The sequence below is a fragment of the Tamandua tetradactyla genome, chromosome 1, assembly GCF_023851605.1.
Source record: "Tamandua tetradactyla isolate mTamTet1 chromosome 1, mTamTet1.pri, whole genome shotgun sequence".
Lineage (NCBI taxonomy): Eukaryota > Metazoa > Chordata > Mammalia > Pilosa > Myrmecophagidae > Tamandua > Tamandua tetradactyla.
In genome coordinates this window covers 218,363,277-218,382,526 of record NC_135327.1, presented here as the reverse complement: position 1 = coordinate 218,382,526, position 19,250 = coordinate 218,363,277, and the positions used below count along the sequence as shown (strand labels likewise).

Here is a 19,250-nt window from a genome sequence, read left to right as displayed (position 1 = left end):
CTAAAACAGTTTAACATACGATGTTACAGATATTATTTACAGTAGTGTATTAGTGTGTCCTACTAGTAATATAGAACCATCCATTTCTCTTTTCAAATTTATCACTATTTGCTTCATATTTTTTTGACCAGGTTTTTTGCAAACATTTTTCTAGGTAAGGTTTCTAAGGGCAACAGTGTTATTTGATTGAAAAATGGTCTTTCATAATTAATATGAATTCATATAATAGCAAGTACATAATTTAGATCTCCATGCTTATTTGGTCATTTTAAGGTCTCCAATTATGAAAAAGGTACACAACTAAACAAGAACAGTTCCTTTCATATTGGCCAAATCACTTTTCTAAAGTTGTTTGAAGACATTCTCTGGTGTTTGGTGTCTGCAAAAACTTACTTCTCACAAACCCCTACCCATTACACAAAGTCACTCTTTCAGTCATTCAGACATTTGTATTAAAAAATGCTTCTTAATTTACTCTAGTACATAAGGGCTGCCATATTTTTCAAAAGAATATTGCTAGCAACAGGGTTAATTGAAGGGTATCAACGGCTTGTTCGCCAAGTGCTCACCTTTGTGACAGTATAAATATGGATTTTTTAAATTGTCTACTCAGATATAAAATCTATGCAAAACCCTATACAGGCAAAATTTTCAAAGGCCAATATAAAATTTTCCTCTTTTAAAGGGTCTTTTGCATGTTCTCCTAGACAGTTCTGCAGAAAATGTAGTAGTTTTTGCTCAGAAAGTAGAGTTCCTCAAGATGAATTAAAATTCTTCCTAGAAGAATACAAAGCAAAATTTCAGGCAGCTTTCTAAAACTAAACCATTAGCCATGGCCACCCAATAGAACTGGAACTTAGAATAATGAAGGCTTTGGGTTTGCTGTGACTTGCACAGGATGTGACACAGCTTATTTCTTATTCCAGGACATTGGGCTGTTTAAAACATTATCTGTAGTAGCTACAGCATTTTGTTCAACACTAACAGTAGGCAGAAAGGTAATCAGATAGGAAAAAATTAGAAGTGTTTCCATGAGTGTTAGTGCTTTTCAGGCCAAATTTCAGTACTTTCAAATAAAAATCATTTAACTATGACATTTTCTTTGATATTTTCAGTATTTTATATGGTTAGTAGATAATCACACAAAAGAAGAGCTTTCGATCAATCATAAACATACATTTTTTGTCTCACAGTCAGATTATCGGCATTTGTTCTGCTGCTGCTAGATGATAAAGGCTTTTCTCCAGCCTTTGAAAGAGATGTGAATGGTGCTAGGTTGGCATAGATTTCTTTTGTTTTTAGGGAAATATCCTTAATAACCTGGTTGTCTGATTTCTCTGGATCTTCTGCAGACTGAACAATTAGTGACCAACCTTTTTGTGCAGTTTGCCCATTGCCATGGCCTCTTTTGCAAGTGAAGCAATGGCAATCTCACTCTCTTCCAGATTCACAAAAACATCATAGAAGTCAAGTCTGTTGCTCACCTCTAAGTCTACAAACCCAGTGATGTAATCTGGGCACATCTGCAGGGCATCCATTTCATCACCAACAAGGTGCATGTAAGAATGAAGTATGGTCCAATCCTGTCCATGCCACACCAAGGCAGGCAAAGTCCTAGTAAAATCCTGAACTTCTGTCCTTGGGTGAAAGACAACCATTCTCTTCTTTAGTGTCGATGCTATGTGTAAGATAATAGTTTCCATCCCAACTGGGATATGATATCTTTGATGGAGCCTGCAAGATAATGCCTTTTGGGCATCTAATTTCTTGCTAAGGAAAGAGCAATTTTCTTCACTCTGGCATATTCTTTTTGCAAGAACTGCAATATAACTCTCCATCATTTTAACTGGGCTCCATGTTTCAGGTTCATTCTATACAATATCCTAGTGAAGGCAGCATATTTCTCTGGGTTAAAATCTTTTGCAGTTAGAACAGTAGAAAAATGAGTAACCTTTTTCAAAACTGAAGAATCTGGGACTTCAATTGTTGTGATATAAAACCATGTTCTTTTGTACCAGCCAAAGACAAAGGGATGAATGGAGTGGCTTGTTTTTATCCATAAGGCAGCATTTTCTCAGCAGCAGATTCCTTAAGGTAGCTGTTATGGAAGGGTAACACCAAACCCACAAGAATTCTCCATTTGCATCCTTTTCTACATGCCCTGGAGCTGTGGTGAGGATTAAATGGAAGCTAAACCATGCACAAGCCTACATAGATTTAGCTACCCTGTCTCCAACCACTGGATCACGTAATCCAGGCCCAGTCTACTGCTGAGCGGGCAAAATTGTATGTGGCTCCCTTGTGCTCTGTAGCAGTGGCCCATAGGCCTCTCTAAGCCCAGAGTCAAGGCAGCAGCCCCTTGCAGCGGTCAGAGCCTTTGGCCACTGTCAAGGTGTGGTTTCTCTAGGGCTACCCAGAGTGTTCAGGAAAAGTTCCACCCCAAGACCTGAGAGGCTCCAGAGTCCCTCTACCTAGGGTGGGCTCTACTCTGCTTACATGCAGAGTCACCATGCCCAGGAGGCTGGGCCTCGCAGCCTGCTTTATATATTTTGGGGCTTTGCTGTTAGGTGCATATATATTTGTAACTTACATCTTCTTGTTGAATTGTCCTATTTATCAGTATTTAATGATTGTCTCTGTCCCTCTTAACTGTTTTTGACTTAAGTTCATTGTATCTAACATTAGCTAGCTACCCTAGCTTTCTTTTAGTTACTACTTGCATGGTACCTTTCTATCCTTCCACTTACACCCTACTTGTGTCTTTGAATGAAAGATGAGTCTTTCACATACTAATTAGCATGCCAGAGAGAAAGAGAAAGTTCTGAAAGCAGGAAGAGAAAAGCAATTCATCAAATATAGGGGACACTCAATGAGACTAAGTGCCAATTTCACTTCAAAAACCATAGAGGCCAGAAGGCAGTGTTATGACACATTTAAGGTACTGAAAGAGAAAAACTGACAGCCCAGAATTCTTTTATCTGGTAAAACTGTCCTTCAAAAATGAGGGAGGGGTGGGCCACAGGGGCTCAGCAGACGGAGTTCTCACCTGCCATGCCGTAGACCCCAGTTCAATTCCCAGTGCCTGCCCATACAAAAAAAAAAAAGAGGGAGAGTTTAGAATAGAGTTTAGAAAAACCCTGCCCTGCAAGAATTACTAAAGGGAGTTCTTCAGGTTGAAAGGAAAACACAGAAGAAGAGTGGTTTGGAGTACTGTGGAGAAATGAAGATCATCAGTAATGCTAACTACAAGGATAAAAATAAAGCCCAATAGTACTGTACCTTCAATATACAATTCTAGTTGCTAATTCCTATAAAATTCATAAAACAATTGAACAAGCAGAGGGCATATTTCCTGATAATGGACATGCAAAATATAAAGTGGTAACGGTGGACAAAAACAATGTAAAGAGGGGAAACAGAGATATGGGAACAGAACATGTAGACTATTGAAGTTAATCTTTTGAAATTAGGTTAAATTGTAGGTTGTATGATATAAATCCCAGGGTAACCACAAAGAAAGTGTTTTATAAATATACAGAAACCAATGATAAAGGGATCAACAATATACATGACAAAAGACCAACTATACAGAAAAGGAGACTGCAGTAAAGGAAAAGAGAGAGAAAAGATATGACACATAAAAACCCAAGGACAAAATGACTAAACTAAGCATGTTCTTTACACTAATAACATTGAATGTTAATGGATTAAACTTCCCAATCAAGATACAGGTTGGCAGAAAAAGAAGCATGATCCAGCTATATATTATTTACCAAAGATTTGCTGTAGACCCAAAAACACAAATAGGTTTAAAGTGAAAGGATAGAAAAATAAATTCCATCAAATAGGAGCCAAAAAAAGCTAAGGGAAATATACCAATATCAGGAAAAATATTCTCTAAGTAAAAAGCTATTGCAAAGACAAAGGACACTATGTCTTAATAAAAATGTCAATCCACCAATAAGAAATAACAATCATAATTATGTATGCAACTAACCACAGTGCCCCAAAATACGTTAGGCAAACATTGGCAAAACTGAAGGTAGAAATAGACATCTCTATTCAATACACCACTCTCATCAATAGATAGAACATCTAGACAGAAGATCAATGAGCTTGAATGACATGAAAAAAGAACTAGACCTACTAAGCATATACAGAATATTGTACCTCAAAAAAGCAGGATATGTATACTTCTCACGCACACATGGCTCGTTCTTCAGGATAGACCACATATTTGGGTCAAAAAACAAGTCTCAATAATTTTTAAAAACCTGAAAATATTAAAGCATCTTCTTTAACCATAGAAGAATGAAGCTGGAAATCAATAACAGGCAGAGAACTGGAAAATCCATTAATATATGGAATTTAATTAAGGCACTCTTAAACAATCAGTGTAATGAAGAAATTGTAAGGGAAATAAGTAAATATCTTGAGATGAATGAATATGATAATGCAACCTATCAAAACTTATGAGATTTAGAGGAGCGTCCAAGATGGCAGCTTAGCAAGGTGTGGGATTTAGTTCATCTTCCAGAGCAGATAGTAAGTAGCCAGTATAGCCAGGTACAGTATAGAACCACAGATAGTAAGTAGCCAGGAACAGTATAGAACCACTTCTGGGGCCATGGCAGTGACCGGACACACATTATACCCCAGTTAGACAAGCTGGACTGGCTGCGAGCCCACCCAGAACCGTGAGTCACCCAAGCAGAGAAGGCCGGCACCCCTCCCCCACAGGCTGCTTCCCAGAAGGAAAAGGAGAGAGACATTACCAGCAACAGGGGCTGAGTGCAACCAAACTCCAATTATGGGATTAATTAACAAATTCTGACTACTAAAAATAGGCTCCCAGCTCAGCTGAACCTCGAGTAAAACCTAAGGTTGCTGGTTTTTGTCCTGGCACAGAGGGGGCAGGGCTGATGAAAAAAGAAAAAAAAAAAGGTTTTTTTTATCAGATAGCACATAATACTTGAAAGGAACTGGGCCCTGAAGGAAAGGAGGGGGCATATAGGATGTGGAGATATGCAAAGCAACATATTAACTTAAGCTCTTGATTGGCAAACCCAAGGAATGGGGGTCCTGCTCTGAAAAGGATTTTTCTTTTTCTTTTTTTGTGACTGTGGTTCTATGGCTTGACTACTCTTTGGATACAGCTACAGGGCTTCTCAGGCTCCAACTGCCCCAGGCATAGGAAGAATTAAGCTTGTTTGAGTGCTTGTCTGGAGCCTGTGCCTTCCCCAGGAGAGGCGGTGGTGCCCAGCTCAGATGGATTTCCTCCCTCAAGGAATTCCAACCCCAGGGTCTGGAGAAATGAAGTGACTAAAACTAGCCTACCACCTCTCCCTGTCTTCACCACATCCCCAGCAGGGAGTCTCCTGAAGTTGAAGATACCACATCACCTTATGCTGGTGGGACCTGTAGGCAGAAAAGCACCACATACTCAGCAGGATAGGAAAGACACAGAGTCCAGAGGCTTCATAGGAAAGCCTTTCAACCTTCTGTGTCTCACCCTTAGGAAAGCTGATGCAGGTGACTACTCCTGAGAGGAGACCAGTTTGATCTGGGAAAACCTGGCTGGGGTCTATAATACCTAAGTAGACCCTCCTAAGGTGTGTGTTTGTGTGGGGAGAGGCACCATACAGGCAGGACAAGAAACAAGAAGGGAAAATTATGATCTGTTAAACAAAACGTGAGCTAGAGGTCTAGAATAAAAGCTGAACTGAATGACAAAGAACAGATACACAACAAAGTCATCAAGCAAAAAAATTCTAGGTTAAAAAAAAAGTGAAAACACTCTCCAGAATAAAATAATTAAGATAATTAAATACCTAGATGCCAGCAAAAAATGACAAATTATACTAGGAAATTTGAAGATATGGCCTAGTCAAAAGAACAAATCAACAATTCAAGTGAGATACAGGAGTTGAAACAATTCAGAATGTTCAAACAGGCATGGAAAACTTTATCAAAAATCAAATCAATGAATTGAGGGAGGATATAAAGAAGGCAACAAATGAACCAAAAGAAGAAATCAAAAGTCTGAAAAAAGAAATAGGAACTTATGGGAATAAAAGTCACAGTAAAAGAGATGAAAAAACTATGGAAACCTACAATGCTAGATTTCAAGAGGCAGAAGATAGGATGAGTGAACTGGAGGACAGGACTTCTGAAATCTAACAAGCAAAAGAAAATATAGGGAAAAGAGTGGAAAAATATGAGCAGGTACTCAGGGAATTAAATGACAACATGAAGCACACAAATATACATGTTGTGATGTCCCAGAAGGAGAAGAGAAGGGAAAAGGAGGGAAAAAACTAATGGAGGAAATTATCACTGAAAATTTCTCAACTCTTATGAAAGACTTAAAATTACAGATCCAAGAAGTGCAGTGTATCCCAAACAGAATAGATCCAAATAGACGTACCTTAAGACACTAATCAGAATGTCAGATGTCAGAGAGAGAGAGAATCTTGAAAGCAGCAAGAGAAAAGCAATACATCACATATAAGGGAAGCCCAATAAGACTATGTGTAGATTTCTCAGTAGAAACCATAAGGTGAGAAGACAGTGGGATGATATATTTAAGTTACTAAAAGAGAAAAACTGCCAACCAAGAATTGTATATCCAGCAAAATTGTCCTTCAAAAATGAGGGAGAAATTAAAATATGTTCAGACAAAAAACACTGAGAGAATTTGTGACCAAGAGACTGGCTCTGTAAGAAATACTAAAGTGAGCACTAGAGACAGACAGGAAAAGACAGGAGAGAGAGGTGTGGAGAAGAGTGTAGAAATGAAGACTATCAGTAAAGGTAGAAAGAAGAAAAATTAGATATGACATATAAAATCCAAAAAGCAAAATGGTAGAAGAAAGTACTGCCCATATATGGATTAAACTCCCCAATCAAAAGACATAGATTTTTGGATTAAAAATGGATTAAAATGGATTAAATGGATTTTATCCATTTTATAATGGATTTTAAAAACCAGGACCCATCTATATGCTGTCTACAGGTAACGCATCTTAGACCCAAGGATAAACATAGGTTGAAAGTGAAAGGTTGGGAAAGATATTTCATGCAAATAACAATCAGAAAAGAGCAAGAGTAGCTATCCTAATATCCAACAAATTAGACTTCAAATGTAAAACAGTTAAAAGAGACAAAGAAGGACACTATGTATTGATAAAAGGAACAATTCAACAAGAAGACATAACAATCATAAATATTTATGCACCAAGGTATAATGCTCCAAAATACATGAGGGAAACACTGAAAAGAGAAATGAACACATCTACCATAATAGTGGGAGACTTCAATTCCCCACTCTCATCCATGGACAGAACATCTAGACAGAGGATCAATAAAGAAACAGAATTTGAATAATATAATAAATGAGCTAGACTTAACAGACATTTTCAGAACATTACACCCCACAATAACAGGATATACTTTCTCAAGTGCTCATGGACCATTCTCAAGGATAGACCATATGCTGGGTCACAAAGCAAGTCTCAATAAATCTAAAGAGATTGAAATCATACAAAACACTTTCTCAGATCATAAAGGAATGAAGTTGGAAATCAATAATAGGCAGAGGGCCAGAAAATTCACAAATATATGGAAGCTCAACAGTACACTCATAAACAACCAGTGGGTCAAGGAAGAAATTACAAGAGAAATCAGTAAATATGTTGAGGCAAATGAAAATGAAAACACAACATATTGAAATTTATGGGATGCAGCAAAGGCAGGGCTAAGAGGGAAATTCATTGTCCTAAATGCCTATAACAAAAAAGAAGAAAGAGCAAAACTTGAGGAATTAACTGTCCACTTGGAAGAACTAGAGAAAGAACAGCAAACTAACCCTAAAGCAAGTAAAAGGAAAGAAATAACAAAGATTAGAGCAGAAATAAATAAAATTGAGAACATAAGAACAATCAGGAAAATCAACAAAACCAGAATTTAGTTCTATGAGAAAATCAATAAAATTGATAGACCCATAGCAAGGTTGGCATAAAGAAGAGAGAGGATGCAAATAAATAAAATCAGAAATGGAAGAGGAGACATAACCACTGGCCCCACAGAAATAAAGGAGGTAATGAGAGGATACTATGAATAACTTTATGCTAACAAACTAGACAATGTAGATGAAATGGACAACTTCATAGAAAGGCATAAACAACCTACATTGACCCAAGAAGAAATAGGTGACCTCAATAAACCAACCACAAGTAAAGAAACTGAATTAGTTATTAAGAAGCTCCCCAAAAAGAAAAGTCCAGGACCAGGTGGCTTCACATGTGAATTCTACCAAACATTCAAGAAAGATTTAGTACCAATCCTGCTCAAACTCTTCAAAAAAATTGAAAAGGAGGGAAGGCTGCCTAACTCATTCTATGAAGAAAACATAACCCTCAAAACAAAGCCAGACAAAGATATTACAAGAAAAGAAAACTACAGACCAATCTCTCTAATGAATATAGATGCAAAAATCCTCAATGAAATTCTTGCAAATCGAATCCAGCAGCACATTAAAAGAATTATAAACCATGACCAAGTAGGATTCATCCCAGGTATGTAAGGATGGCTCAACACAAGAAAATCAGTTAATTTAATGCACCATATCAACAAATCAAAGCAGAAAAACCACATGATCATCTCGATTGATGCAGAAAAGGTATCTGACAAAATTCAACATCTTTTCCTGTTGAAAACACTTCAAAGGATAGAAATAGAAGGGAGTTTCCTCAACATGATAAAGGGAATATATAAAAAACCCACTCAATGGGGAAAAACTGAAAACTTTCCCCCTAAGATCAGGAACAAGACAAGACAAGTTGCGAAGAGATGGAAACAGCCCAAATGTCCATCAACAGACAAGTCACTAAACAAGCTGTGGTATATACATACAATGGAATATTATGCAGCTGTAAGACAGGATAAAATTCTGAAGTATGTAACAACATGGATGAACCTTAAGGACATTATGCCGAGTGAGATTAGCCAGAAACAAAAGAACAAATACTGTATGGTCTCACTGATATGAACTAACATTAGTGAATGAACTTGGAGAATTTCATTTAAGAACAGAGACCATCAGAGATAGAAATAGGGTAGATATTGGGTAATTGGAGCTGAAGGGATACAGATTGTGCAACAGAACTAATTGTAAACATCCAAAAATGGATAGCACAATACTACCTAACTGTAATACAATGATGTTAGAACACTGAAGGAAGCTGAATGTGAGAATGATAGAGAGAGGAGGCTTGGGGGCACAAATGAAATCAGAAGGAAAGATAGACAATAAAGACGGAGATGGTATGATCTAGGAATGCCTAGAGTGTATAATGATAGTGACTGTTCTAGTTTTCTAGCTGCCAGAATGTAATATACCAGAAACAGAACAGCTTTTAAAAAGGGGAATTTAGTAAGTTGCTAGTTTATAGTTCTAAGACTGAGAAAATGCCCCAAATAAAACAAGTCTATAGAAATGTCCAATCCAAGGCATCCAGGGAAAGATACCTTTCATCAGCTCCAAGAAGGCTGATGATGTTCAGGGTTTCTCTCTCAGGTGAGAAGGCACATGGTAAACACTGTCAGGGTTTCTCCTCAGCTGGAAAGGCACATGGCAAACATGGCATCATCTGCTAGCTTTCTCTCCTGGCTTCCAGTTTCATGAAGCTTCCCAGGAGGGGTTTTCCTTCTTCATCTCCAAAGGTCACTGGCTCGTGGACTCTCTGTCTCGTGGTGCTGCAGCATTCTCTGCTCTCTCCAAATCTCCCATTCTCCAAAATGTTTCCTGTTTTATAGGACTTCAGTAAACCAACAAAGACCCATCCATTTGGGGACATATCTCCTCTAATCCATCTTAACAAACACTCTTAACTGGGAGACATCTCCAGGGAGATTATCTAATTACAGATTCAAACATACAGTATTGAATAGGAATTATTCTGCCATTTTACAAAATGGGGTTTTGATTAAAACATGACTTTTCTAGGGTCCATACATCCTTTCAAACCAGCACAGTGACTAAATGTACAAAGTTAAAAATGTTTTTGCCTGAGGAAGAACAAAGGAATGTCAATACTACAGGGTTTTGAAAATAGATGGTAATTCATATTTTAAAACTTTAACTTATGTGTGAGACTAAAGCTAAAATGTTTATTTGGTACAAAATTTATATTTCTACTAGTGCATTTCCTAATATAACTTATGTGGACAGATTAATTGAATGCCATAAATGCATGGAACCTTGCGTAGGGCATGAGATTTTGTAGGTTGTCCAGAGTGATGGCTCAATAAATCCCAGAGTGATTTGAACAGTGAATAAAAATGTATTTGTAAAGTCCTCTTGGGAGAATGGTGAGAAAGGGGAAAATTCAACATCCCCAAGTAGAGAATTCCTGATATTCTCACAAGCAGTGGGGACAGTCAAAGCAATAGGTTGAGCCCTCAATCTTGGGGTATATTCATATGAAATTTAACACTGCAAAGGATAGGCTAAGCCTGCTTAAAATTACATCTAAGAGTCATCCCCAGAGAACCTCTTTTGTGGCTCAGATGTGGCCTCTCTCTCTCTCAGCCAACATGACAAGCAAACTCACTGCCCTCCCCCTCTCTATGTGGGACATGACTACCAGGGGTGTGGACCTTCCTAGCAACATGGGACAGAAATCCTAGAATGAGCTGGGACTCAGCATCAAGGGAATGAGAAAATCTTTTTAACCAAAAAGGGGAAGAGTGAAATGACACAAAATAAAGTGTCAATGACTGAGAGATTTCAAACAGAGTCAAGAGGTTATCCTGGAGGTTATTCTTATGCATTGAATAGATATTACCTTTTTAGTTAAGGTGTAACAGGGAGGCTGGAGGGAAGTGCCTGAAAATATAAAACTGTGTTCCAGTAGCCATGTTTCTTGAAGATGATTGTATAATGGTGTAGCTTTTGCAATGTGTGATTGTGAAAACCTTGTGTCTGATGCTCCTTTTATCTACCTTATGGAGAGATGAATAAAACATATGGATTAAAAATAAATAACGGAGGAACAAATATTAAAATAAATTTAGTAGATTGAAATGCCAGTGATCAGTGAGGGGGAGGGGGCATAGTATGTACAAATTTTTTTCTTTTGTCTTTTTTTTTTTTCTGGATTAATACAAATGTTCTAAGAGGTGATCATGGTGATGAATATGCAACTATGTGATGATATTGTGAGTTATTGATTATATGCCAAGAATGGAATGATCATATGGTAAGAATGTTCATGTTTTTATCTTGTTATGGTTAAAAAGAAAAAAAAAACTCACAGGATTTAATGAAGACAGTGCAGAGAGGGAAAGTTATAGCTCCAAACACGTACATTTAAACGAAAGAAAGAACTAAACTCAAATACCAGATGGTATACCTGGAGGAACTAGGAAAATAAAAGCAAACTAATCTCAAAGCAAACAGAAGAAAAGAAATATCAAAGATTAGTGCAGAAATAAATGAAATTGAGATTAATAAAAAAGAATTAACAAAATCAAAAGTTGATTCTTGGAAAAGGTAAATAAAATTGACATACCCTTAGCTAGACTGACAAAGAAAATAGAAGGATGATGCAAATAAATAAAATCAGAAATTAGAGGGGGAACATTACTACGACTCCACAGAAGTAAAAAGGCTTATAGGAGGATGCAATGAATGACTGTAGGCCAACAAATTAGACAACATGGAAGTAATGAAGAAACTCCTAGAAACACATGAACAACTCATAAGACTCTAGAAATACTAGAATACCTCAATAAACCAAACACAAGTAAATAGATTGAATCAGCCATTAAAAAACCTCCCAACAAAGAAAAACCAAATGACTTCACAGGTGAATTCTACCAACCATTCCAAGAAGAATTAATACCAATTCTGTTCAAACTCTTCCAAAAAATTTCAGGAGGGAACACAAACTAACTCATTCTATGAGGCCAATATCATGCTAATACTAAAGGTAGATAAAGATATGACAAGTTAAGAAAATTACAGGCCAACTTCTCTTATGAATACAGATGTAGAAATCCTCAACAAAAAACTTACAAATTGAACCCAATAGCATATTAAAATAATTACACATGATGGACCACTAGGTTTTATTTCAAGTATGCAAGGGTAGTTCAACATAAGAAAAGCAATTAATGTAATATACTACATTAACAAAACAGAGAAAACAAACCCCATGATCATCCCAATTGATGCAGAAAAGCTATTTGAAATATTTTCAGCACCCTTTAATGATGAAAACACTTCAAAAATTAGGAATTGAAGGAAACTTTCTCAACATGATAAAGGGCACATATGAAAAACCCACAGCTAGCATTTCACTTAATGGTGAAAGACTGAAAAATTTCCCTCTAAGATCAGGAAAAAAACAAGGATGCCCACTGTCCCCACTGTAATTCAACATTGTACTGGAAATTCTAGTCAGAGCAATTAGGCAAAAAAAGAAACAACAGGCATCCAAACTGGGAAGGAAGAAATAAAACTTTCATCATTCACATAGCAAGATCCTATATAGAAGGACTACCAAAAAAACTACAACAAAGATACTAGAGCTAATAAACAAGTTCAGTAAAATGACAGGATACAAGATCAACATGGAAAAATTAGTGTTTCTGTGCAGTATTAACGAGCAATCTGGGAGGAAATCAAGAAAAAAATGCCATTTACAATAGCAATTAAAAGAATCAATATCTAGGAGTAAATCTAACCAAGTTTGTAACGGACTTGTATGTACAAAACTACAAAAAATTGCTAAAAGAAATCAAAGATCTAAATAAATGGAATAAATTTTGTGTTCATGGATTGAAATACTAAATATTAAGATGTCAATTTAACTGATTTATAGATTCAATGCAATCCATTTAAAATTCTAACAGTCTAATTTGCAGAAATGGAAAAGCCAATTTTATCATATTTACTTGGAAGGGTAGGGGGCCCTGAATATCCAAAAACATCTGAAAAAGAAGAAAGAAGTTGGAGGACTCCCACTTCCTGATTTTAAACCACATTACAAAACTACACTGGTTAAAACAGCATGGTACTAGCATAAAGATAGCTATATTGATCAACAGAATTGAATTGAGAGTTCAGAAATAAATTCTCACACCTAAGGCCAATTGCTTTTTGACAAGGGGGCAAAGTCAACTCAATTGTGAAAGAATAGTCTTTTCAACAAAAGGCTCTTGGAGAACTGAATATTCATAAGCAAAAGAAAGAAAGAGGACCTCTATCTCACACCATATACAAAAGTTTACTTGAAATGATCAAAGACCTAAATAAAAGAGACAGGAATATAAAACAGCTAGAAGAAAATACATGGAAGGATCTTTGTTAGGCAATGGTTTTGTTTTAGTTCGCTAAATTGTTGGAATGAAATATACCAGAAATTGATTGGTTTTTATAAAGGGATTTATTAGGTTATAAATTTATAGTTCTAAGACCATGAAAATGTCCAAATTAAGGCATAAAAAGTATACCTTCACTCTAGAAAGGCTGATCACTTCTGGGATTTCTCTGTCACATGGGAAAACACATGGCCATGTCTGCTGGCCCTTTGCTCCCGGATTTCATTGCTTTTAACTTCTGATTTCAATGGCCTCCTCTCTGAACTTCTATGGGTTCTCACCTAGCTTGTCTGGGGAAAACTCTGGATTTCCTCAGAAATAGAATCTTAGACTCTCCAAATGTCTGTGTCTTCCTTCTATTTCTCTGCTATCCATGTAAGTTCTCCAAGCATCTCCAAACATCTGCATCTGAGCTTTCTGTGGTGGATCTTAGCTCTTTCACTCTCTGTGGGCTCTTTTAAGGACTTCAGTAAGCTAATTAAGACCCAACCTGAATGGTCAGGGACACAACTCCATGGAAATTATCTAATAAAAAACTATGCCCTAAACAATAGGCCTACTCCCACAAGATTGCATTAGGATTAAAATGGCATGACTTTTCTGGGGTACCTATCAGTTTCAAACAAGCACAAGTTTCTCATACTTTATATCCAAAGTACAAGCAATGAAGGAAAAAAAAGATAAACGGGACCTCCTCAAAGTTAAAACCTTTGTACATCAAAAGATTTTGCCACAAAAGTGAAAAGACAACCTACTAAATGAGAAAAATATTTGGAAACAATATATCCAATTTAATATCTGGAGTATATAAAGTCCTACAACTCAAAGATAGAAAGACAAACAATCCAATTTAAAATGGGCAAAAGACTTGAGTAGACATTTCTTCAAAGAAGATACAGAAATGTCTGAAAACCACATTAAAAAATATTTAATGTCACTAGGTATTATGAAAATGCAAATCAAAACCACAATGACATATCATTTAATATACACTAGAATGGCTAGTGTATATTAAAAAAACAGAAAATTACAAGTGTTGGAGATGATGTGGAGAAATAGGAACACTCAGGCATTGCTGATGGGAATATAAAAGAGTGCTGCTCATCAGTTTTGGCAGTTCCTCAGAAAGCTAAGTATAGAACAACCATATGATGCTACAATAATACTATTAGTTATATACCCAGAAGAATTGAAAGCGTGGAGTCAATCAGATATTTACATACCCATGTTCATTCATAGCAGCTTTATTTACAATGCCAAAAGATGGAAGCAATCCAAGTATCTATCACCCAATGAATAAATAAATAAAATGTGGTAATACATAGAATGGAATATTATCCAGCCATAAAAATAATGAAGTCCTGATACATGTGACAACATGGGTGGACCTTGAGAACATTATGCTAAGTGAAATAAGCCAGACACGAAGGACAAATATTGTATGACCTCCTGATACAAACAGATTATAATAAGCAAACTCACAGAGTTAGAATCTAGAATATAGGTTACTAGCGGATAGATTAGGGATAGAGAATGGGGGAATTGAGCCTTAGTTTGGGCAGAGTTTCTATTTAAGTTGATTGTAAAGTTTTGGAAATTGATGCTGGTGATCATAACACATTATTGGTAATGTAATTAACAGCACTTGATTATATACGTGAATGAGGTTAAAAGGGGAAACTTTAGGTCATATGTTAATAGAATAAAAATTGAAAGATAAAGTATTGAGCTGGATAACACAGGGAACCGTACTGGAGACAATGGACTATAGTTAATAGTACTAGTATAAAAATGTTCTTTCATGAATTTTAGCAAACGTATAACACTAATGCACTTAACATGCGGGAAATGTGGGGAAAATACACCTAATATAAACTGTGGACTATAGTTATTAGTACTATTTTAATATTCTTTCATCTATTATAACAAAGGTACCACACTAATGCAAAGCATCAATGATAAAGAGGTATATGGCCCTGTATTTTTACATGATTTTTCTGTAAACCTACTTCTCTATTTTAAAAAAAAAGTTTAATTGGATATATTTCACAGGACTTTGTATTGGGTGCTTAAAATGAGATAATCCATTTAATTGCTTTTCACAGTGCTTGGAATATAGAATCTCTCAGTAAATGCTGGCTACTATTGTTAAAAATAGCACATCGCTTCTCGGCCTTTTGGCTAAGATCAAGTGTAGTATCTGTTCTTATCAGTTTAATATCTGATACGTCCTCTGTCCGAGGACAATATATTAAATGGATTTTTGGAATTAGGAGATGGAATAGGAGCTTGCTCTGTCCACTCTACGCGTCGACCTGTATTGCAGTGCTTCCAGAAACAGTGCACTCCCTCGGGGGAACAATAAATGTATAAAGTCAGGCATAGTTTGTTTAGAAGCTTTTATTAAAAACTTATAAGTTTCCCTGGGAAAAAAAATAGCACAATTATTTTTTTAAAAAGTGGTATTTTAACAAATATTCCACAGCAATGCAAGGCTGATATATGGGAATCCTGTATTTTATGCATGATTTCTCTGTAAATAAGAATTCTCTAGTTTAAAAAAAAAAAGTAAATCTCTTGCAGATAGGTTTTTTAATCCATTCTATGAATCTGTCCTTTTGACTGGGGAGTTTAATCCATTATGTTTAATGTAACTATTGACAATGTAGGATTTCCTTTTGCCGTTTTGCTATTGTGTTTTTAAGTCTCATACCTCCTTTGACACTCGGTTCTTCCATTAATGCCTACTTTCATATTTATTTGAGTTTTTTTTTATTGTACCATTTTGAGTCTCTTTTCATTTCTTTCTACATTTATTTTTCATGTATTATCTTTGTGGTTAACATGGGGTTAAATTTTAACCTCCTAAATCTTTAACAGCAAATTTAACTTTGATAACATTCACATACACTGTTCCTATACCCTACCTCCCCCACCTCTTTTTTTTGTACTTGTTATAAATATCTGTGTACATTGTATGTCCAAAATCATCAGTTTGTCTTACTTTTTGTGCATTTGCATTTAAGCACTAATCTTTATTATAGTTTGCCAGCCTCTTTCTCCCACTCTTCCCTGGATGCTGCAATTGATTCCCTAGACTCTGGGGTTTCAGAGTGGTTGACTCAGATAATTCCTACCAGTTCAATAGTTGTGTTGGTGGAAGTACTGATTCCTGGAGCTTCCTATTCTGCCATTTTCCCAGAGTCCTCCTCCCATCTTCTCCTACAATCCTCCTCCAGTCTTTTCAATTACCTTTTAAAAAAATGTAAACATTTTTAATTTCAGATTTCAAATGGAAAGAAAGTTTCTGTATTTACTAGTTCCATCGTTGTTACCTGTTTGCATATCCAATTTTCCATTTAATAGTCATTTCCCTTTTGGCTGAAGGACATCTTACATTGTTCGTAGCGTAGGTCTTAAGTTCTTTTCCTGAAAAGTTTTTATTTTGCCTTAAATTTTTTAAGGATATTTTTGCTGGATATAGAATTCTAAGAAGACAGGGTTTTCTGTTTTATTTGTGATTTTTTTTAGCACTTTGATGATGTTATTCAATTATCTTTTGTTTCATGCAATTTCAGAAGAGAAGTCTAAAATAATTCTTATCTGTTCTTCTGGAAGCTTATAAGCTTTTCTTATTATTATTGGTTTTCAGCAATTTGATTATTATATGCCTTAGTGTGTTTTCCTTTGTGTTCATAAATATGGTTTAGGTTTCCGTTGAGCTTCTTGGCTTCGTGATATTATACTTTTCATGAAATTTGGAAAAAGTTTAGCCATTAATTCTTCAAATAGGCCACTTTCTATCTGGGACTCTGATTATTTGCATGTTATATCACTTGATATTGTCCTTTGGCTCACTGTATATCTGTTGATATGTTATACATTATGTTGCTGTTCTTCAAGTTCATTGACTATTTTTTTTCAGTAATGTATAATCTGATGTTAATCTCATACAGTGAAATTTTCACTTCACATTAAGTATTTTTCATCCCTAAAAGTGCCATTTGATTGTTTTTCACCTCCTCTATCTCTCTCCACCATGCTCATGTTTTCCTTTAAATAGCTGCACATAATTATAATAGATGTTTTAATATCCTTTCCACTAGTTCCATCATCTGCAATTTCTGAGTATGTTTCTATTGACTCATTTTCTCCTGGTTATGTTCATATGATTATATCTCCTTGTTCTTGAAATGTCTAACAATTATTGATTGATGCTAGAAACTCTGAGTGTTTCCATTTTTCACGTTTGAATTTCATATTCTTCCTTTAAAGAGTTTCAGTCATTTGTGTACCATGATTACAATAATAGCTCCTCTGTCATATCTACTTGATTCTTTCAAGACATGTTTTTTGCTTTGTTATGGCAGGTCTACAGTAACCTTCACTACAGGGATAGGTCAGCTTTACTTCTAAACCATGTTTTCTCCAGTGTCTACGCTGAGATTATCACCGAGAACTCTTTATTCTCTGGCTTAAATTCTCCCTGTCCTGCATGAACTCTATGAATTTTTCATCTTACCATCGCTCTGTATTCCTTGCCCAACTTTGTGGGCCATTGCTCTGTGCATGTGCAACCTAGTACTCAGCAAAAATTCAAGACAATCCCTATTTAGATTTCTGCAGGTCATTTTTTGCACAACTCCCTCCTTTCTGTAACTCCATCCTGTGACTTGCGGCTACCTCACTCTCCTAAACACTAATGTACAGCTCATATTACTCAGCAAGGCAGCCAGACTCTGTTTGCATTTCTCTTTCCTTTGTCTGTCATACAGATATTGCCTCCAAGTGAAAGCCTGGCTCACATTTTTGTTTCCCTTCTCTCAGGAATCATTGTCCTTGCTGGTTGTTGCCCAAATACTGAAAACAATTGATTAAATGTATATTGTCCAATTTTCTAGTAGTTTCCAGTGGGAGGCAAGTCTGGTCCTTATTACTCCATTATGGCTGGAAGTAAAAGTCTGTTTAAAAATTTTCTAAGTGATCAGATAAGGACAGTTTATGTGAACTTGCTATATAAGCAAAATGTGACAGTATTAAATTAAAATCTTGCACAGTGGTATAAAATGGATGCTTTTTGTTATTATTGTTAGATTACTTCTAATCTTCAATATTATGACAATTTCTATCCTTTGTTAAATAATACTTATTAAATGATAAGGTTCATATTTTATTGTAAAATTAATTTGAAGGGCAATATCATATGTATTTTATTTTTTTCTAAAAGTTCATATAAATATAAAAACCAAGAATTGTCTTTAAGGAGCTCTAATAACTAAGTCATTGCCATTCTTTGGTTTGCCAGCATCAAATTTGTTTCATAGAAGAATCTTACAGAAAACGAGAGATATGCAAGGTATGAGTATAATCCATCTTCAAATTTAATATAGCTGGCTTTAGTCACCAGTTCTCTTGAAGCGTAGTCATTTAGCCAGCCAACATTTATTCATTTAGCAAATATTTATAGTCATTTATTTTATACTACACTTTGAGATATGACAATGAATAAAATATTCTCTTCTTTAGGGAGCTTTCATTCTAGCTCTTGAAAAACAGAAATTAGGAGAAGCAGTGAATACTCCACGAAAACATGGGGAAGAGAATCCTTACTCAAATGCAGAAAGGAGCGTGGTTAGGGAAATTTTCTTGGAAATAGCATCTAAATGAATACATGAAAAACAAATGGGAATTAACCAGGTACAAGGCAAAGAAAAATACTTTCTGTGTACGAAATAGCCCATATAAATTCTTAGAACTGAAACAGTGAGAGGTTTAAGGGAGCTGTAGGTATTTCAATGAGGCTAGAGTTCATAGTGAATGGCTAGATCAGAAAATGTTTTGAATATCAAGGCTAAGGGGTTTGG

The 19,250-nt window shown here is 35.8% G+C and overlaps 1 non-coding gene and 1 pseudogene across 1 annotated transcript; one reads left to right on the top strand and one right to left on the bottom strand.

Moving 5' to 3' along the window:
• Nucleotides 1–1,161: 1,161 nt before the first annotated feature.
• On the bottom strand, nt 1,162–17,945 carry LOC143682737 (DENN domain-containing protein 10 pseudogene; annotated as a pseudogene).
• On the top strand, nt 15,548–15,737 carry LOC143653886 (U2 spliceosomal RNA). Its single transcript, XR_013161594.1, has one exon. It is a non-coding gene; the product is annotated as a U2 spliceosomal RNA (small nuclear RNA).
• Nucleotides 17,946–19,250: the final 1,305 nt, after the last annotated feature.